The 18,639-nt window shown below is 42.9% G+C and overlaps 3 pseudogenes; all 3 read right to left on the reverse strand.

The window, feature by feature from the left end:
* Nucleotides 1-11,390: 11,390 nt before the first annotated feature.
* Nucleotides 11,391-12,838, reverse strand: LOC148513606 (NEDD4-like E3 ubiquitin-protein ligase WWP1 pseudogene; annotated as a pseudogene).
* A 633-nt stretch (nt 12,839-13,471) lies between these two features.
* LOC148513607 (NEDD4-like E3 ubiquitin-protein ligase WWP1 pseudogene) lies at nt 13,472-14,381 on the reverse strand (annotated as a pseudogene).
* Nucleotides 14,382-15,580: 1,199 nt separating this feature from the next.
* Nucleotides 15,581-16,278, reverse strand: LOC148513608 (NEDD4-like E3 ubiquitin-protein ligase WWP1; annotated as a pseudogene).
* Nucleotides 16,279-18,639: the final 2,361 nt, after the last annotated feature.

Consider the following 18,639-nt stretch of genomic DNA (forward strand, 5'->3'; position numbering starts at 1 on the left):
ATGCAGACCCACCTCAGAGTGATTGACAGGAAGCACCATTTGGGGGTGGTGACGGGGGGGCCGTGGTGGTCCGCAAAATGCAGGCGTGCCAGGGCGTTCGAACGCTGTTGCAGGGGCGTGCATAAATCATCCACTGTGATGCCATATGCAGCTTGTGTACTCACTGCGTACGCCAAAGTTAGCAATTCCTGAGTAAGGTCAGAGCTTGTGCAAGTGTGCGTGAGGCTGCGACGGTACTCCATGTTACCGATGGTTTTGCATACTTGCTAATTATTACGAATGTGTGTAAGGTAAAGTGAGCGTCCTTATGTTATGCTGCGACAGCATAACGATTGCAGAGGATTAGCATATCTTCGCAGTGAGACTGCGTGCGTAATCGCAGTTGCGATCCATACTGAATCAGGCCCCCTGAATGGGCATATTCCCTTTCACAAAATGTATTAAACATTAATTCCATTTGGACTCTAACTTAGGGCCTGATTCAGAGCCGCTCGTAAGCGGCCGCTCGTTCGCTCCGAGCGATGTTTGCCCAACTGCGCGTACGTACGGATCGTTATACGCATGCGCGAACCAGTCAGTGCGGTCGAAATTCATGTGCTCGCAAAATAGCGAATGCCTGATAATTTGAGTGACAGAAAGAGGCGTATGTGGGTGGTAATGGGGGAAGGTGCTTGAAAATGGGGAGTGGAGATCAGAACGCAGGCGTGCTTAAAGGTCAAAACGGGCGTTTTATGGGTGTGCATAATTAATACAGCAGCGTCATTGACCACATCACTGGGTTATTTTATAGCCAGAACTGCTCGCAAAATTGTGGTAGCAAACACCAGCCCCAAGAATAGCGAGCAGTTCATACCGTGGTCGATGTACTCGATGAATCTAATAAATAGCGGACATGACGTAGGATGTGAGCGGCCAGGGGGCGTAGTTTCCCAAAAAACGACCGCAAGTTTTGTTCGCTCGTTCAGACCTAGAAGCGTGAACAGACCGCAAAGAGCGAACGGTTCATTTGAATATCCACCCCTATTTTCTGAACGAGCGAGCGCTAATTGCGTCCGGCTCTGAATCAGGCCCTTAATCCTCATCACTAGTAATCCTACTCACTCTGAGTAACGGAGAGAATTGCAAGCTCTTTTGTCGTGGCCAATGGATGATAACTACTGGCATGCAGCCTTGTATGTTAATAGTGATCAGTAAGGCTGCATAGCCTGTGGCTGCCATAGTCCGTGTTAGATGTAAAGTGTTAGATTATAAGTGTAATTAGAATTTCATAACTAAGTTACGCTAGAGTTAAACTGGAGGAAAACTGAGGGAAAACATCCTCAAAACCAGAACACTTTCTGAACAACAAGCAACATACTTTTGTGAGTTACCTAATTCACCATCAGCTGCTGTATACATATCCAGGACACTCCTTACTGCACTCCCTGCTCGGACATTGCAAATACTCCCCTATCTGCTGCTCTTGTTGATTGATCTTTGTTGCTCAAAACAACTTTGACTGGATCGGCTCTGTACATTGTAATTTTTGCCTTCACACTACAGAAAATCTAGGCCCTCATTCAGAGCCACTCGTAAGCGGCAGTACGCTCGTTCCGAGCGATGTTCGCACATCTGCGCATGCGTACGGTTTTTATTACGCATGCGCGAACCAGTCAGTGCGGCCTAAAATCGTTTGTTCGCTATATAGCGAATGCCTGCTATTTTGAGTGACAGAGGGAGGCGTATGTGGGTGGTAACAGGGGAAGGTGCTTGAAAACGGGGAGTGGAGATCAGAACGCAGGCGTGCTTAAAGGTCAAAGCGGGCGTTTTATGGGTGTGCATAATTAATACAGCAGCGTCATTGACCACGTCACTTGGTTTTTTTTTACTCCGAACTGCTCGCAAAATAGCGGTTGAAAAAACCAACCACAAGAATAGCGAGCAGTTCATACGCTGTACGATGTACTCGATTAATCTAATAAATAGCGGACATGACGTAGGATGCGAGCGGCAAGGGGGCGTATTTTTCAAAATTACAACCGCAAGTTTTGCTCGCTCGTTCAGACTTAGAGGCGTGAACAGACCGCAATTAGCGAACGGTTCATTTGAATAGCCACCCCTTGTTTTAGAACGAACGTCCGCAAATAGCGAACGGCTCTGAATGAGGGCCCTAGTTTGTACTGTATTGCCTTTTTCCATTGCATCGTATCTGTCAACTTTAATCATTCTTTTAATAACTAATTCCTTCTCCCACTACTCACATATCTCTCTTTATATATCACTTTCGGAGCTGCGCTCATACATTAGCTGCGCTGTTCTTTTACCTGTATTTTTGAACATATAACAACTTTTACCCACACTGTCTCTATATCACACTGTCTCTATATCACACTGTCCTATATCACACTGTCTCTATGTCACACTGTCTCTATGTCACACTGTCTCTATATCACACTGTCTCTATATCACACTATCTCTACATCACACTGTCTCTACATCACACTGTCTCTACATCACACTGTCTCTACATCACACTGTCTCTATATCACACTGTCTCTATATCACACTGTCCTATATCACACTGTCTCTACATCACACTGTCTCTACATCACACTGTCTCTACATCACACTGTCTCTATATCACACTGTCTCTATATCACACTGTCCTATATCACACTGTCTCTATATCACACTGTCCTATATCACACTGTCTCTACATCACACTTTCTCTACATCACACTGTCTCTATATCACACTGTCTCTATATCACACTGTCCTATATCACACTGTCTCTATATCACACTGTCTCTATATCACACTGTCCTATATCACACTGTCTCTATATCACACTGTCCTATATCACACTGTCTCTACATCACCCTTTCTCTACATCACACTTTCTCTACATCACACTGTCTCTACATCACACTTTCTCTACATCACACTTTCTCTACATCACACTGTCTCTACATCACACTGTCTCCATATCACACAGCCTCCACATCACACTGTCTCCATATCACACTGTCTCTACATCACACTGTCTCTACATCACACTGTCTCTACATCACACTGGGCTCTATTTATTAACATTATTTTTACTAAAATAAAGTGAAAAAGGGTGTTTTCACACCCTTTTCACATTATTTTAGTTTCACCTGTATTTATTACAGGGCAATTGGAGTAGAATTAGTAAAATTCTACTCCAACCCCGAGTATCACTTATTTTTAGTAAAGCAGATCGCATTTCCCATAATTGTAATGGGAAATGTGATCTGTGTGCAAGTTACTAAAAATAAATTGTAAAAAAATACCGGGGGAAGCCCTGTGATAATAACGCCACCTGGAGGTGGCGTTATCCAGGGTATCCCCCGGTTACCGGGCTCCCACTCTGCTCTAACGGGGAGAGCAGAGGCGGGAGCCGGTACCAGTAATCAGCTATGTGGTCTAAAGAGACCGCAAGCTGATTGCTGTAAAAAAAAGAAAAAAAAAATTAAACATTTTTTTTTTCACTTACCTGAATCCAGGGACCGGTGATCGGGCCTCCGGTGATGGCTCCTCTCCGGTCAGCTGGTCTCCCACAGTAAACTGGGGCCCGGTCATCAGGTGATCGGGCCCCAGTGCAGTATGGGAGATCACCTGATCGGGAAGCCGGGAGAAGACCACCGGAGGCCAGGAGGATGCAGGTAAGTGTAATGAAGGGAGGGGGGGTCGCGGGGGGGGGGGGAGGGGGGGTCGCGGGGGTCCGCGATCGCGGGGGCGGGGCTTAGCGCCGGGGGGCGGGGCTTAGCGTCGGTGGGGGGGTAGTAGCGGTGGTCGGTCGGCGCATGCGCGTGCTCTTAGTCGCGGTATTTTTTCCGAAAATACCGCGACTAGATTGCGGATGGGATCCGCAGGCACAGAGCTTTATCGCAAGCTCTGTCCCTGCAAGGGATTTATAGTAAATCCCTGTGATATTACCTGAATTCGCAATGCGAATTCACTCGGTAATATCACACTACAATCCGCATTCAATATGCGGATTGTAGTAAATAGAGCCCACTGTCTCTAGATAACACTGTCTCTAGATCACACAGCCTCCACATCACACTGTCTCTATATCACACTGTCTCTATATCACACTGTCTCTACATCACACTGTCCCTACATCACACTGTCTCTACATCACACTGTCCCTACATCACACTGGGCTCTATTTACTACAATCCGCATATTGAATGCGGATTGTAGTGTGATATTACCGAGTGAATTCGCATTGCGAATTCAGGTAATATCACTGGGATTTACTATAAATCCCTTGCAGGGACAGAGCTTGCGATAAAGCTCTGTCCCTGCGGATCCCATCCGCACTCTAGTCGCGGTATTTTCGGAAAAAATACCGCGACTAAGAGCACGCGCATGCGCCGACCGACCACCGCTACTACCCCCCCACCGACGCTAAGCCCCGCCCCCGGTGCTAAGCCCCGCCCCCCGCGATCGCGGACCCCCGCGACCCCCCCTCCCCCCCCGCGACCCCCCCTCCCTTCATTACACTTACCTGCATCCTCCTGGCCTCCGGTGGTCTTCTCCCGGCTTCCCGATCAGGTGATCTCCCATACTGCACTGGGGCCCGATCACCTGATGACCGGGCCCCAGTGCACTGTGGGAGACCAGCTGACCGGAGAGGAGCCATCACCGGAGCCCCGATAACCGGTCCCTGGATTAAGGTAAGTGAAAAAAAAAATGTTTAATTTTTTTTTTCTTTTTTTTACAGCAATCAGCTTGCGGTCTCTTTAGACCACATAGCTGATTACTGGTACCGGCTCCCGCCTCTGCTCTCCCCGTTAGAGCAGAGTGGGAGCCCGGTAACCGGGGGAGACCCTGGATAACGCCACCTCCAGGTGGCGTTATTATCACAGGGCTTCCCCCGGTATTTTTTTACAATTTATTTTTATTAACTTGCACACAGATCACATTTCCCATTACAATTATGGGAAATGCGATCTGCTTTACTAAAAATAAGTGATACTGGGCGTTGGAGTAGAATTTTACTAATTCTACTCCAATTGCCCTGTAATAAATACAGGTGAAACTAAAATAATGTGAAAAGGGTGTGAAAACACCCTTTTTCACTTTATTTTAGTAAAAATAATGTTAATAAATAGAGCCCACTGTCTCTACATCACACTGTCTCTACATCACACTGTCCCTACATCACACTGTCTCTACATCACACTGTCTCTACATCACACTTTCTCTATATCACACTGTCTCTATATCACACTGTCTCTACATCACACTGTCTCTATATCACACTGTCTCTATATCACACTTTCTCTATATCACAGTCTCTATATCACACTGTCTCTACATCACACAGCCTCCACTCCAGTTTTCATCTCACTTATTACCTCGTCCACAGCATGAACACCCTTACTTCAAACACCCCCCATATTCAGTGCCCACATAATCCTCTACATTATCCACCCCCATCCTCCCCCTCTTGTCTCCTCCACTTGCTGTTCCCCCTATTTTCTCTCATCAGTCTGCTTTCCAACCCTCTGCTTCTTTCCCCTGCCTTTCCTGTTCCTCCACTCTCAACCACCTCCCTCCCTCCATGGCCTTGCTACCCCACCACTAAGCCCCATTCCCTTCTGGTTCTGCCTGTCACCTCCAGGGCTGCCAAGAGAAATTCTGGGCCCGGATACAGCAACATCCAGGTGGGACCACAGCATGTTGGGCATGGCTGCACCCATTTGTGGGCGGGTCTAGCATGTGAGATGTACCCACTCACACGAGCATGGCATAGCACCCAGCAGCTGGGACTAAAGTATTCACTACTGTATTAGGATGGCGGGACAGTACCATAGTAGCTGCATTTTTAGAAGGATGTATTTACAGTAGATGCTACAATGGAACACACAAATATTAAAGTGCTACAGCTTTCTTTTGTACATCTCTCAAATAAATAACACATAAACAAAATCTATTTTCTGTCATAGAGATAGAATAATGAAGGACTTAATTTTGACATAACATCAGGTCATCTTCAACACACACATTCCGCAGCACATATCCTAACCCACTGCTCCATGCTCCTTCCTCACTATCTACCCCATCTGTGACGCCCCTGTCTGTCTGCCCCTCCCCTTTAGAATGTAAGCTCTCACGAGCAGGGCCCCTGTCCCTCATGTGCTTCTCCTATCCCTACTTATAGTTACATTTACTCCTAACTCCCTAATTGGCACCCAACATTTGGTTGCTGAGGCCCTGCTGCCTGTGTTATGCAGCTAAGCTATGTTTATAAACCATGTCCTTGTCCTGCATTGTTTTGTATTACTATTAACTGTTTTTCTTGTGTGCTCATTTATGTACTGTGTAAGGTGCTGCGGAACCTTTGTGGCGCCATATAAATAAAGGATAATAATAATTCATATTGGCTGACTTAGAATGCAGACTGGTGCCCAGCTCTATTTCAGATCTACAGATTTTCACATCTAGATCATTTACTGTGTTCTCGCTACAAGTATAGGTAGACGTAATCTCGTGCAGCCACTGATGGCTATAAAACAGTGCACTAGGTCATTCTATATACCATGAGTGAATACGGTGTTTAAAAATTAGCATTAGCGTAATTTTAGGTCAGTAACTGGCAGGATTCTGGATTGCGAGCTTTGCAGGTCAGAGTGTGCAGACTGACATGTTAGATCTCATTTGCATATGATATGATGATTACAGCTGCTTGCGTTCCAATTGGACCGAACCTCACAGAGGAGTCTGACTCTCCAACGTCTATCACTAAAATCACACTTCCCCACTTAGGTGAGCTAAACCATAAAGCACTAATGACATTATAATTTATTATCAATGTGATGTAATAACTGCCAAATGAGTAGGTCAGTATGCAGTCTTCTCTCTGGATATTAGACCCGCACCACTGATCTTCCCCATAGAAGTGATATGTGTACTAAAAGTATAGCTGTACTCCTGATTAAGTAATAGGACTTCTGTCTAGACCTTGACTACATATATGTTCCCATACACTATTGCTGCAGTTGCGCCAATTAATTTGATATGCGACACCTGTATAGCTGTGTGTGACTGGGTCTGAATCTGTATACGACATGCTAATATACAGCGGCCGCAGCTTTTTTCCACACCAAGTTTATTACATACTCAGTCGCACACAGATATATAAGTGTTACATATCAAATTCATCAGTGCAGACTCTCAGTGCGTCTTAGCCGCATCCCATTGCAACTAAGATGCATTTTCGGATGGAAAAGACGCTCGGCGCAAGTGAAGTCACAAGGGACCTGGCGGCTTACTCACAACAGGCATCTAGAGGCTAGCTGTATGAGGACACATCTGTATGTAATAAGGAAGTGATGTAATGTGACACTATTAATGACAATAGAAATCCAGGGCTTTGCTGATCAGCCTGCTTCTGCTGTTCACTGTCTAAAAAGTAGAGGACAGTGAATGAGAGAGAAGTGGACCCAGTCCTGGTTTGAAAGATAGGAAGAGAGGGTGTGTAACTACCAAAGGAGAAGAGGCTGCTTGCCCTGATACAAGATTGTACTACAGGGAGTGTGTGCCACTAACCTAAGGTGCAGGACCATCTTGGAAGATGAAGACAGTATTTCTGTGTGTGCTGCAGATGTTGTGGTAGGGAGAGAGGCAGCCTCGAGAATGCAATATCAGTTTAATTCACAATAAACCAGTAGGACAATAAGATATGGTGGTGGTACTCCATAAATGGCACTACTCAGGGATACAAAGAAGGAAAGGATATATAAAAGAAAATATTTAGATATATTATGATAAGCAAATAAATAGAATAACACTTCCCTTATTATTGCATTTCTTTTATGACGGCTTTACGTGCATGTAATGATATAAAGATATAATATCATTTAAATTAATTGCTTCAATATAAAATATCTACTATAGTACGAATAACACCATATATTTAAATATGGAACAGGAAGCAAATATAAAACCAAAATGAAAAATATTAAACAAATGCTACAAAACATCCGATAAGTAGGCACATCAATATATAGGTTGATGATTTCTTCCTGGATGGAATCCATTTTCTCTTTCTTAAGTAATTTCTGAAAAAAAATTTCTGTTTGATCTGAGAGATCAAGGAACCATTTTATAATCTTTTTTCCTGTTCTATATTGTTGTACAGCGATGTGATGTCTGCTGTTACCAGAAACGTCCTCATTCCTTCAGTTTGGAGTGGATAAAAGCTGATAGGTGGTAATACTCCTTACCCCTGCAATGATTGGCGTACCTGGTGGTGTTCTAATGCTTTTATGATCTTTTGGTAGGACATAAATCGTTGGTGTCATTGCATGGGTGATGTTGAGGATATCATATTCTTGTTGATTTATGGTTCCTTTTTTTAGATGTTTATTAAGAAATTTTATGAAGTTATTTTTACATTTTGATGAAGGATTGCTTTTCAGTTTGTTATATTTTGACATATCTGACAATAGTCTATAGATCTTTTTGTAGTCGTCAACATTCATACTAGAATCACCACTCCATTATTGTATTTTTTAATTACGATATCCTGATCTCTCCTTAAGGGGTCTATTTACTAAGAAAGTGATAATAAGCCAGCCAATCAGCTCCCAACTATAATTTTTCAAACACAGCCTGTGAGATGGCAGATAGGAGCTGATTGGCTGGCACCTTATTACTTTTCACTCTGTGTCCTAACACTGCTTAGTAAATAGACCCCTAAGTTGTTTAATACATTTCTTTCCTTTTTGTTCAGATTAAATCTGTGTGTTCAGCGTGGGTCTGCTTCCTTCTGGTCTAAAGGAGAGACAGCAGAGGGTCATGGGTGTGACACACGTGACCTCAGTGTCTTTTTTTTTTTTGGGTGGGGGGGAAGTGACCAGAAAAGTCACTCAAAAGCTTTTTTGGTGTTACCGTCTTAGAAAGTTGGTATTACAAGTATAGGTAGACGTAATCTCGTGCAGCCACTGGCGGCTATAAAACAGTGCACTAGGTCATTCTATATACCATGAGTGAATACGGTGTTTAAAAATTAGCATTAGCGTAATTTTAGGTCAGTAACTGGCAGGATTCTGGATTGCGAGCTTTGCACGTCACAGTGTGCAGACTGACATGTTAGATCTCATTTGCATATGATATGATGATTACAGCTGCTTGCGTTCCAATTGGACCGAACCTCACAGAGGAGTCTGGCTCTCCAACGTCTATCACTAAAATCACACTTCCCCACTTAGGTGAGCTAAACCATAAAGCACTAATGACATTATAATTTATTATCAATGTGATGTAATAACTGCCAAATGAGTAGGTCAGTATGCAGTCTTCTCTCTGGATATTAGACCCGCACCACTGATCTTCCCCATAGAAGTGATATGTGTACTAAAAGTATAGCTGTACTCCTGATTAAGTAATAGGACTTCTGTCTAGACCTTGACTACATATATGTCCCCATACACTATTGCTGCAGTTGCACCAATTAATTTGATATGCGACACCTGTATAGCTGTGTGTGACTGGGTCTGAATCTGTATACGACATGCTAATATACAGCGGCCGCAGCTTTTTTCCACACCAAGTTTATTACATACTCAGTCGCACACAGATATATAAGTGTTACATATCAAATTCATCAGTGCAGACTCTCAGTGCGTCTTAGCCGCATCCCATTGCAACTAAGATGCATTTTCGGATGGAAAAGACGCTTGGCGCAAGTGAAGTCACAAGGGACCTGGCGGCTTACTCACAACAGGCATCTAGAGGCTAGCTGTATGAGGACACATCTGTATGTAATAAGGAAGTGATGTAATGTGACACTATTAATGACAATAGAAATCCAGGGCTTTGCTGATCAGCCTGCTTCTGCTGTTCACTGTCTAAAAAGTAGAGGACAGTGAATGAGAGAGAAGTGGACCCAGTCCTGGTTTGAAAGATAGGAAGAGAGGGTGTGTAACTACCAAAGGAGAAGAGGCTGCTTGCCCTGATACAAGATTGTACTACAGGGAGTGTGAGCCGCTAACCTAAGGTGCAGGACCATCTTGGAAGATGAAGACAGTATTTCTGTGTGTGCTGCAGATGTTGTGGTAGGGAGAGAGGCAGCCTCGAGAATGCAATATCAGTTTAATTCACAATAAACCAGTAGGACAATAAGATATGGTGGTGGTACTCCATAAATGGCACTACTCAGGGATACAAAGAAGGAAAGGATATATAAAAGAAAATATTTAGATATATTATGATAAGCAAATAAATAGAATAACACTTCCCTTATTATTGCATTTCTTTTATGACGGCTTTACGTGCATGTAATGATATAAAGATATAATATCATTTAAATTAATTGCTTCAATATAAAATATCTACTATAGTACGAATAACACCATATATTTAAATATGGAACAGGAAGCAAATATAAAACCAAAATGAAAAATATTAAACAAATGCTACAAAACATCCGATAAGTAGGCACATCAATATATAGGTTGATGATTTCTTCCTGGATGGAATCCATTTTCTCTTTCTTAAGTAATTTCTGAAAAAAAATTTCTGTTTGATCTGAGAGATCAAGGAACCATTTTATAATCTTTTTTCCTGTTCTATATTGTTGTACAGCGATGTGATGTCTGCTGTTACCAGAAACGTCCTCATTCCTTCAGTTTGGAGTGGATAAAAGCTGATAGGTGGTAATACTCCTTACCCCTGCAATGATTGGCGTACCTGGTGGTGTTCTAATGCTTTTATGATCTTTTGGTAGGACATAAATCGTTGGTGTCATTGCATGGGTGATGTTGAGGATATCATATTCTTGTTGATTTATGGTTCCTTTTTTTAGATGTTTATTAAGAAATTTTATGAAGTTATTTTTACATTTTGATGAAGGATTGCTTTTCAGTTTGTTATATTTTGACATATCTGACAATAGTCTATAGATCTTTTTGTAGTCGTCAACATTCATACTAGAATCACCACTCCATTATTGTATTTTTTAATTACGATATCCTGATCTCTCCTTAAGGGGTCTATTTACTAAGAAAGTGATAATAAGCCAGCCAATCAGCTCCCAACTATAATTTTTCAAACACAGCCTGTGAGATGGCAGATAGGAGCTGATTGGCTGGCACCTTATTACTTTTCACTCTGTGTCCTAACACTGCTTAGTAAATAGACCCCTAAATTGTTTAATACATTTCTTTCCTTTTTGTTCAGATTAAATCTGTGTGTTCAGCGTGGGTCTGCTTCCTTCTGGTCTAAAGGAGAGACAGCAGAGGGTCATGGGTGTGACACACGTGACCTCAGTGTCTTTTTTTTTTTTGGGTGGGGGGGAAGTGACCAGAAAAGTCACTCAAAAGCTTTTTTGGTGTTACCGTCTTGGAAAGTTGGTATTACAGGAGGCCCAGGTGTTACGTTACAGGAGACTCAGGTGTTATAGGAGGCCCAGGTTTTACAGGAGACCCAGATGTTACGTTACAGGAGGTCCTTGTGTTAACTTCTGATATATCCAGCTCTTGTACACTGCACAGTATCATCTCCAACTCCTTCTCCTAAAAGCAGTGCAGCCACTGCAGAGGGACAACGCTGTTAAACCCCTTTAGAAATCCTGCCATCTGATGTTCCCTTCTGGGTAATAGCCATCAGAACAATGTATCCTTCTTTATTGGCCTCAGAAACCCGGATGTTTGCTTCTCCTTGCCTCAGGTCGTGGTATGTGACTCTTCCCATCATGTCCATGTTTGCAGAAAGGAACATCTCCAAGTCACAATTCTTGATGTTATTGTCTCTAATCTAATTCAGATAAGTGACCTATAGAACTGAGGATCAATGGATTCCAAGTCTGCCATGGTGAGCTTCTTTTCCAGCATCTGCTTATAGAATGGTAGAGAGAAGACTTTGGCGATGTACATGCCATTGACCAAAGCCATTGCAGTAAAGCGGCCCATAAATGTGAAGATCGGCAGGTGACCATGGATGATACTGGATGCTGGGTTTATATGGAGCGCATTGCTTTTACCAGCATATTTGCAGAATCCATACATGGAATTCAAGAGTTCCTGCAAAAATTTAATAAATCAATCTCTTGTCAAGCTTCCATAATCCAGTCCTCCTTCCTCTCTGAAACCAAATGGAGTTGTCTTCTTAAATCATATGGTGTCAGCACCATAATCTGATGGAAAGATTGACAGAGTAATTCTTGTGTCATTCGGCAATGCATTAGTCTGGCACAAATACTGCAAATGAGTTTGTCTCCACTGAAAGCTGCCCTGCTCTGAATTTGGGGGCTCTTATCTCATTTGACATCAAGCATCTTTGATGGTTAATGCATTCCTTTCCTTTGTGGTCAGATTAAATCTGTGTGTTCAGCATGGGTCGGCTTCCTTTTAGTCTGAAGAGCCATCAGGGGGTCATGTGTGTGCCAAACGTGACATTAGTTTTTTGGGTTTTTTTGAGTGAGGGGGAAGTGATCAGAGAAGTCACTGTAAAGCTTTATTGGTGTTACCACCTTGTAAAATTGCTGTTATAGGAGGCCCAGATGTTACGTTACAGGAGACCCAGGTATTATGTTACAGGAGACCCAGGTGCTATAGGAGGCCCAGGTGTTAACTTCTGATATGTCAAGCTCTTGTACACCGCACAGTATCATCTACAACTCCTTCTCCTAAAAGCAGTGCAGTCACTGCAGAGGGACGACGCTGTTAAACCCCTCTAGAAAAGCTGCCATCTGATGTTCCCTTCTGGGTAATATCCACTCAGCCATCAGAACAATGTATCCTTCTGTATTGGCTTCAGAAACCCAGATGTTTGCTTCGTCCAGCCTTAGGTCCTGGTATCTGACTCTTCCCATCATGTCCATGTATGCAGAAAAGAACATCTCTAAATCACAATTCTTGACATTAGTGTCTCTAATCTAAAGTTTTTACCATGCATATTTGCAGAATCCACACATGGAATTCAAGAGTTCCTGCAAAAGTGTAATAAATCAATCTCTTGTCAAGCCTACATAATCCAGTCCTCCTTCCTCTCTGACAACCACATGGAGTGGTCTTCTTAAATCATATGGTTTCAGTGACGTAATCTGATGGAAGGATTGACAGAGTAATTCTTGTGTCATTCGGCAATGCTTTAGTGTGGCACAAATACTGCAAATGAGTTTGTCTCCACTGAAAGCTGCCCTTATATGAATTTGAAGGCTCTTGTGTCATTTGACATCAAGGATCTTCTATGTTTAATGCATTCCGTTCCTTTGTGCTAAGATTAAATCTGTGTGTTCAGCGTGGGTCTGCTTCCTACTGGTCTGGAGAGCCAGCAGGGGTTCATGTGTGTGACACACGTGACCTTAGTGTCTTTTCCTTTTTTGGGTGGGGGGGCAAATGACCAGTGAAGTCACTGTAAATCTTTTTTGGTGTTACCGCCTTGGAAAGTAGGTGTTACAGGAGGCCCAGGTGTTACGTTACAGGAGACTCAGGTGTTACAGGAGACCCAGGTGTTATGTTATAGGAGACCCATGTGTTATAGGAGGCCCAGGTGTTACAGGAGACCCAGGTGTTACTTTACAGAAGGTCCAAGTGTTAACTTTTGATATATCCAGCTCTTGTACACCACACAGTATCATCTCCAACTCCTTCTCCTGAAAGCAGTGCAGCCACTGCAGAGGGACAATGCTGTTAAACCCCTCTAGAAAAGCTGCCATCTGATGTTCCCTTCTGGGTAATATCCACTTAGCCATCAGAACAACTACTTCTCCTGAAAGCAGTGCAGCCATCAAAACAATGTATCTTTCTTTATTGGCCTCAGAAACCCGGATGTTTGCTTCGTCTAGCCTTAGGTCGTGGTATGTGACTCTTCCCATCATGCCCATGTTTGCAGAAAAGAACATCTCCAAGTCGCAATTCTTGATGTTATTATCTCTAATCTAATCCAGATAAGAGACATGTAAAACTGAGGATCAAAGGACTCTGGGTCTGCCATGGTGAGCTTCTTTTCCAGCATCTGCTTATAGAATGGCAGAGAGAAGCCTTTGGCGATGTATTTGCCATGGACCAAAGCCATTGCAATAGAGCTGAAGATGGGCAGGTGGCCAGGGATGATACTGGATGTCGGGTTTATATGGAGCACAATGCTTTTACCAGCATATTTGCAGAATCCATACATGGAATTCAAGAGTTCCTGCAAAAGTGTTATAAATCAATCTCTTGTCAATCATCCATAATCCAGTCCTTCTTCCTCTCTCAAAACAACATGGAGTGGTCTTCTTAAATAATATGGTTTCAGCGCCAATATATGATGGAAGGATTGACACTATTATTCGGCAATACATTAGTCTGGCACAAATACTGCAAATGAGCTTGTCTCCACTGAAAGCTGCCCTGCTCTGAATTTGGGGGCTCTTGTGTCATTTGACATCGAGGATCTTTGATGTTTAATGCATTCCTTTCCTTTGTAGTCAGATTAAATCTGTGTGTTCAGCATGGGTCTGCTTCCTTCTGGCCTGGAGAGCCAGCAGGGGGTGTTCGCCACATGTGACCTCAGTGTCTGTCTTTTTTTTTTGGTGGGGGAGAAGTGACCAGTGTAGTCACTGTAAAGCTTTTTAGCATTACTGCCTTGGACAGTTGGTGTTACAGGAGGCTCAGGTGTTACATTACAGAAGGCCCAAGTGTTACAGGAGACCCAGGTGTTACATTACAAAAGTCCCAGGTGTTATATGAGGCCCAAGTGTTATGTTACAGGAGACCCAGTTGTTATATGAGGCCCAGGTGTTACAGGAGACCCATGTGATACGTTACATGAGACCCAGGTGATAACTTCTGATATGTCCAGCTCTTGTACATACCGCACAGTATCACCTCCATCTCTTTGTAGTACAGCCACTGCTGAGGGACAATGCTCTTAAACCCCTCAAAGAAATCTGCTATTTGATGTTCCCTTCTGGATAATATCCACTCAGATCAATGTATTCTTCATTATTGGCCTCAGTAACCCGGATGTTTGCTTCGACCAGCCTCAGGTCGTGGTATGTGACTCTTCTCAGCATGTCCATATTTGCAGAAAAGAAATTCTCCAAGTCACAATTCTCTATGTTATTGTCTCTAATCCAGATAAGAGACCTGTAGAACTGAGGATCAATAGACTCCAGGTCTGCAATGGTGAGCTTTTTTTCCAACATAATCCGATGGAAGGGATCTTCAAATATTGTCCATCTTATCTTAAAACGATAATGCTTGTGTCATTCAGTAATGCATTAGTCTAGCACAAATAATGCAAATGAGCTTATCTCCACTGAAATCTGCCCTGCTCTGAAGCTTTGGGCTCTTGTGTCATTTGACATCAAAGATCTTCCCAGTGTGTTGTTTTTTTGTAGAATGGTTGACATAATAACACTTTCTATCTGGGGAGTCCCCTCTATTACCCAACCTAGTATTAAAGCTACTAGTGGATCTACTTTTTATGACACTAAAGCTGAATAAATGTTTTGCTGGTAGGCCTCATCCATGTTGTGGTCCTGCTGTTGTGGTCAACATAGAAAGGTCTTTCATGGTGGTAAAGACTGATCCCACGTTGTGGTCAATATAAAAGTATCTACCACTGGGATCCCTCCTCAGCTCCTATCTAGGTGGCAGATGCTTTGATGTGGTGCAGCGTCACCACAAGACGCACCGTTGTCTCCTGATGCAGCAGTGGCAGATGTGGAAGGTGCTGGTGCATCTGCTGTGCCACATGTAGCGTAATTGCTGTCTAATATAGGAGATCCTGCAGGAGCTGATACAGCTTCATCAGAAGGCACGCTAATGGCTACTAATGCAGTACTTGTTCCATTACTGGGTGCTGGGGCTGTAGAATCACATGTTGTCAGGAACTCAGGTTCTACAATCAATCCATCCAAAATAACAGTCAGTTCGCCTTTTTGGACTGTCAACATTTTCCCTCTAATGAGAGTGGTAATTTCTCTTCAACTGTTTCCAATTTTGTATGATGTATGTACTGGGCAACTTCAGGTCAACATTGTTTTTTTCCCTACAACGTGTCAGCTCTCAAAGCATGGTGGCTTCATACCCTAACTTACAGTGTTGTGTCTGGGGTTATGTTCACAGTGAAAGCTTCCTCTCATGCAGGGTTAGTAGAGCTTTTAGCTATAGCTGTCCTCTTCTTGGTAACTCCATCCATAGCCAGCTCAGTGTACACGGCTGCTCCAAACCAACTTTTCTTTTTGTTGAATGTGGCAGAAGACACTGTCACGTACAGCGGTAGCCCATCATGGTTGTTGGTGTCAGGCTGCTGTGGTGGGGCTGTAGCCATACAGGTATCCAATTACTGATTAGAAATCTCTGGTCAGAAGCAGAACAATTTTGTTCCTATTGTCCAAGTTTTGCATCTCATATGTACTTTGGAATAACTGACTCTCCGTCAACCAAACCTGGGAGTTGTAGACACAAATGTGGGGTTTTTACATGAATATATTCACGTGACCAGTCTCTTCTCTCTTGTATTTCATAACTTACATTTATTAGGATTTCACCAGGTCCGGTGCAAGGTATCATGGCGCCCTAGTCAAAAGTTTAGCGTACCACCCCTCATATACCCTCACAAGTGACTATTCAAAATTTGACTCTTAGGAGGGTGAAAAGAGCTAAAATGTTTCCTCCCCCTGTGCAATGTCCTACCTGACTGTCTCATCGTGCCTGCAGCACAGTTCAGCATTCAAACTCCAACTGTCAAACATTACTGGGAGTTGGTGTGGCTCCCCTATTTGAATATTGAGGTAAGGGAATGTGTTACTACAGAGGTGAGAGAAGAAAATGTGTTACAACAGCAGTGAGAGGGGAATGTGTTACTATCGAAGTAAGGAAGGGGAATGTGTTACTACACAGATGAGGGAGAGGAATGTGTTGCTATAGAGGTTAGGGAGGGGAATGTCAAATATTTTTCTATGGGGCAAGATAGGGGAATGTGTTACTAAAGGGGTTAGTGGGGTTGATGTGTTACTACAGGGATGACCAGGGGTAATGTGTTACTACAAATATGAGAGAGGGGAATGTTACTCGAGATGTGAGGGAGGGGAGTAAGTGACTACAGCGGTGAGGGTAATTTGTTACTGCAGGTGTAAGGGAGGGATTGTATTTTTACACAGGTGAGGGAGAGGAATGTCAAATGTGTTAAAATACGGGCAAAGGAGGGAAATGTGTTACTACAGTGGTGAGGGAGTGGAATGTGTTAGTACACAGATGAGGGAGGGTAATGTCTTACTTGATGTATTAATGTAGAGCTGAAGAATTAATGTGTTACTGGAGTGGTGAGGTGGAAATGGAAACAGTAAATATCTAAGGTCTACCTAGGTGAAACTGGGTACATCAGCTAGTATCCTATAAAATGATAGCTAAAAGCTAATTGGTTGCTAAGGGCAACTTCTTTATCTGTCCTTGTTAGAAGGTTTGATACATCTCCCAGAAAGTATCATGTGCAAATGAGTTACACAAAGCTCATAATACATTAATTATATCATCTCACTCTGGCTGCAAGATTTGACAACTGTATTCACGTTGTGTGTACATACAGTCAGGTACATAAATATTGGGACATTGACAGAATTTTCATATTTTGGCCTCTATTCACCACCACAATGGCTTTGAAATGAAACAAACAAAATGTGCTTTAACTGCAGACTTTCAGATTTCATTTGAGGGTAATTACATCCAAATCAGGTGAATTGTGTAGGAATTACAACAGTTTCTATATGTGCCTCCCACTTTTTAAGGGGCCAAAAGTAATGGGACAAACTAAACAATCCTAAATCTAACTCTCACTTTTTAATACTTTGTTGCAAATCCTTTGCAGGCAATTACAGCCTGAAGTCTGGAACACCTAGACATCACCAGACGCTGGGTTTCATCCCTGGTGATGCGCTGCCATGCCTCTACTGCAAATGTCTTCAGTTCCTGCTTGTTCTTGGGGCATTTTCCCATCAGTTTTGTCTTCATCAAGTGAAATGCATACTCAATAGGATTCATGTCAGGGGATTGACTTGGCCATTGCATAACATTCCACTTTTTAGCCTTAAAAAAATCTTTGGTTGCTTTTGCAGTATGCTTTGGGTCATTGTCCATCTGCACTGTGAAGCGCCGTCCAATGAGTTCTGAAGCATTTGACTGAATATGAGCATATAATATTGCCCGAAATACTTCAGAATTAATTCTGCTGCTTTTGTCAGCAGTCACATCATCAATAAATACAAGGGAACCAGTTCCATTGGCAGCCATACATGCCCACACCATGACACTACCACCACCATGCTTCACTGATGAGATGGTATGTTTTGAGCAGTTCCTTTCCTTCTCCATACTCTTCTCTTCCCATCACTCTGGTACAAGTTGACCTTTGTCTCATCTGTCCATAGGATGTTGTTCCAGAACTGTAATGGCTTTTTTAGATGTTGTTTGGCAAACTCTAATCTGGTCTTCCTGTTTTTTGTTGCTCACCAATGGTTTACATCTTGTGGTGAACCCTCTATATTCACTCTTGTGAAGTCTTTTCTTGATTGTTGATTTTGACAAATATACACCTACCTCCTGGAGAGTGTTCTTGAATTGGCCAACTGTTGTGAAGGTGTTTTTCTTCACAGGGAAATAACTTTTGTGTCATCCACCACAGTTGTTTTCCGTG

Source organism: Taudactylus pleione, unplaced genomic scaffold (assembly GCF_031769625.1).
Source record: "Taudactylus pleione unplaced genomic scaffold, aTauple2 ptg000276l, whole genome shotgun sequence".
Taxonomy (NCBI): Eukaryota; Metazoa; Chordata; class Amphibia; order Anura; family Myobatrachidae; genus Taudactylus; species Taudactylus pleione.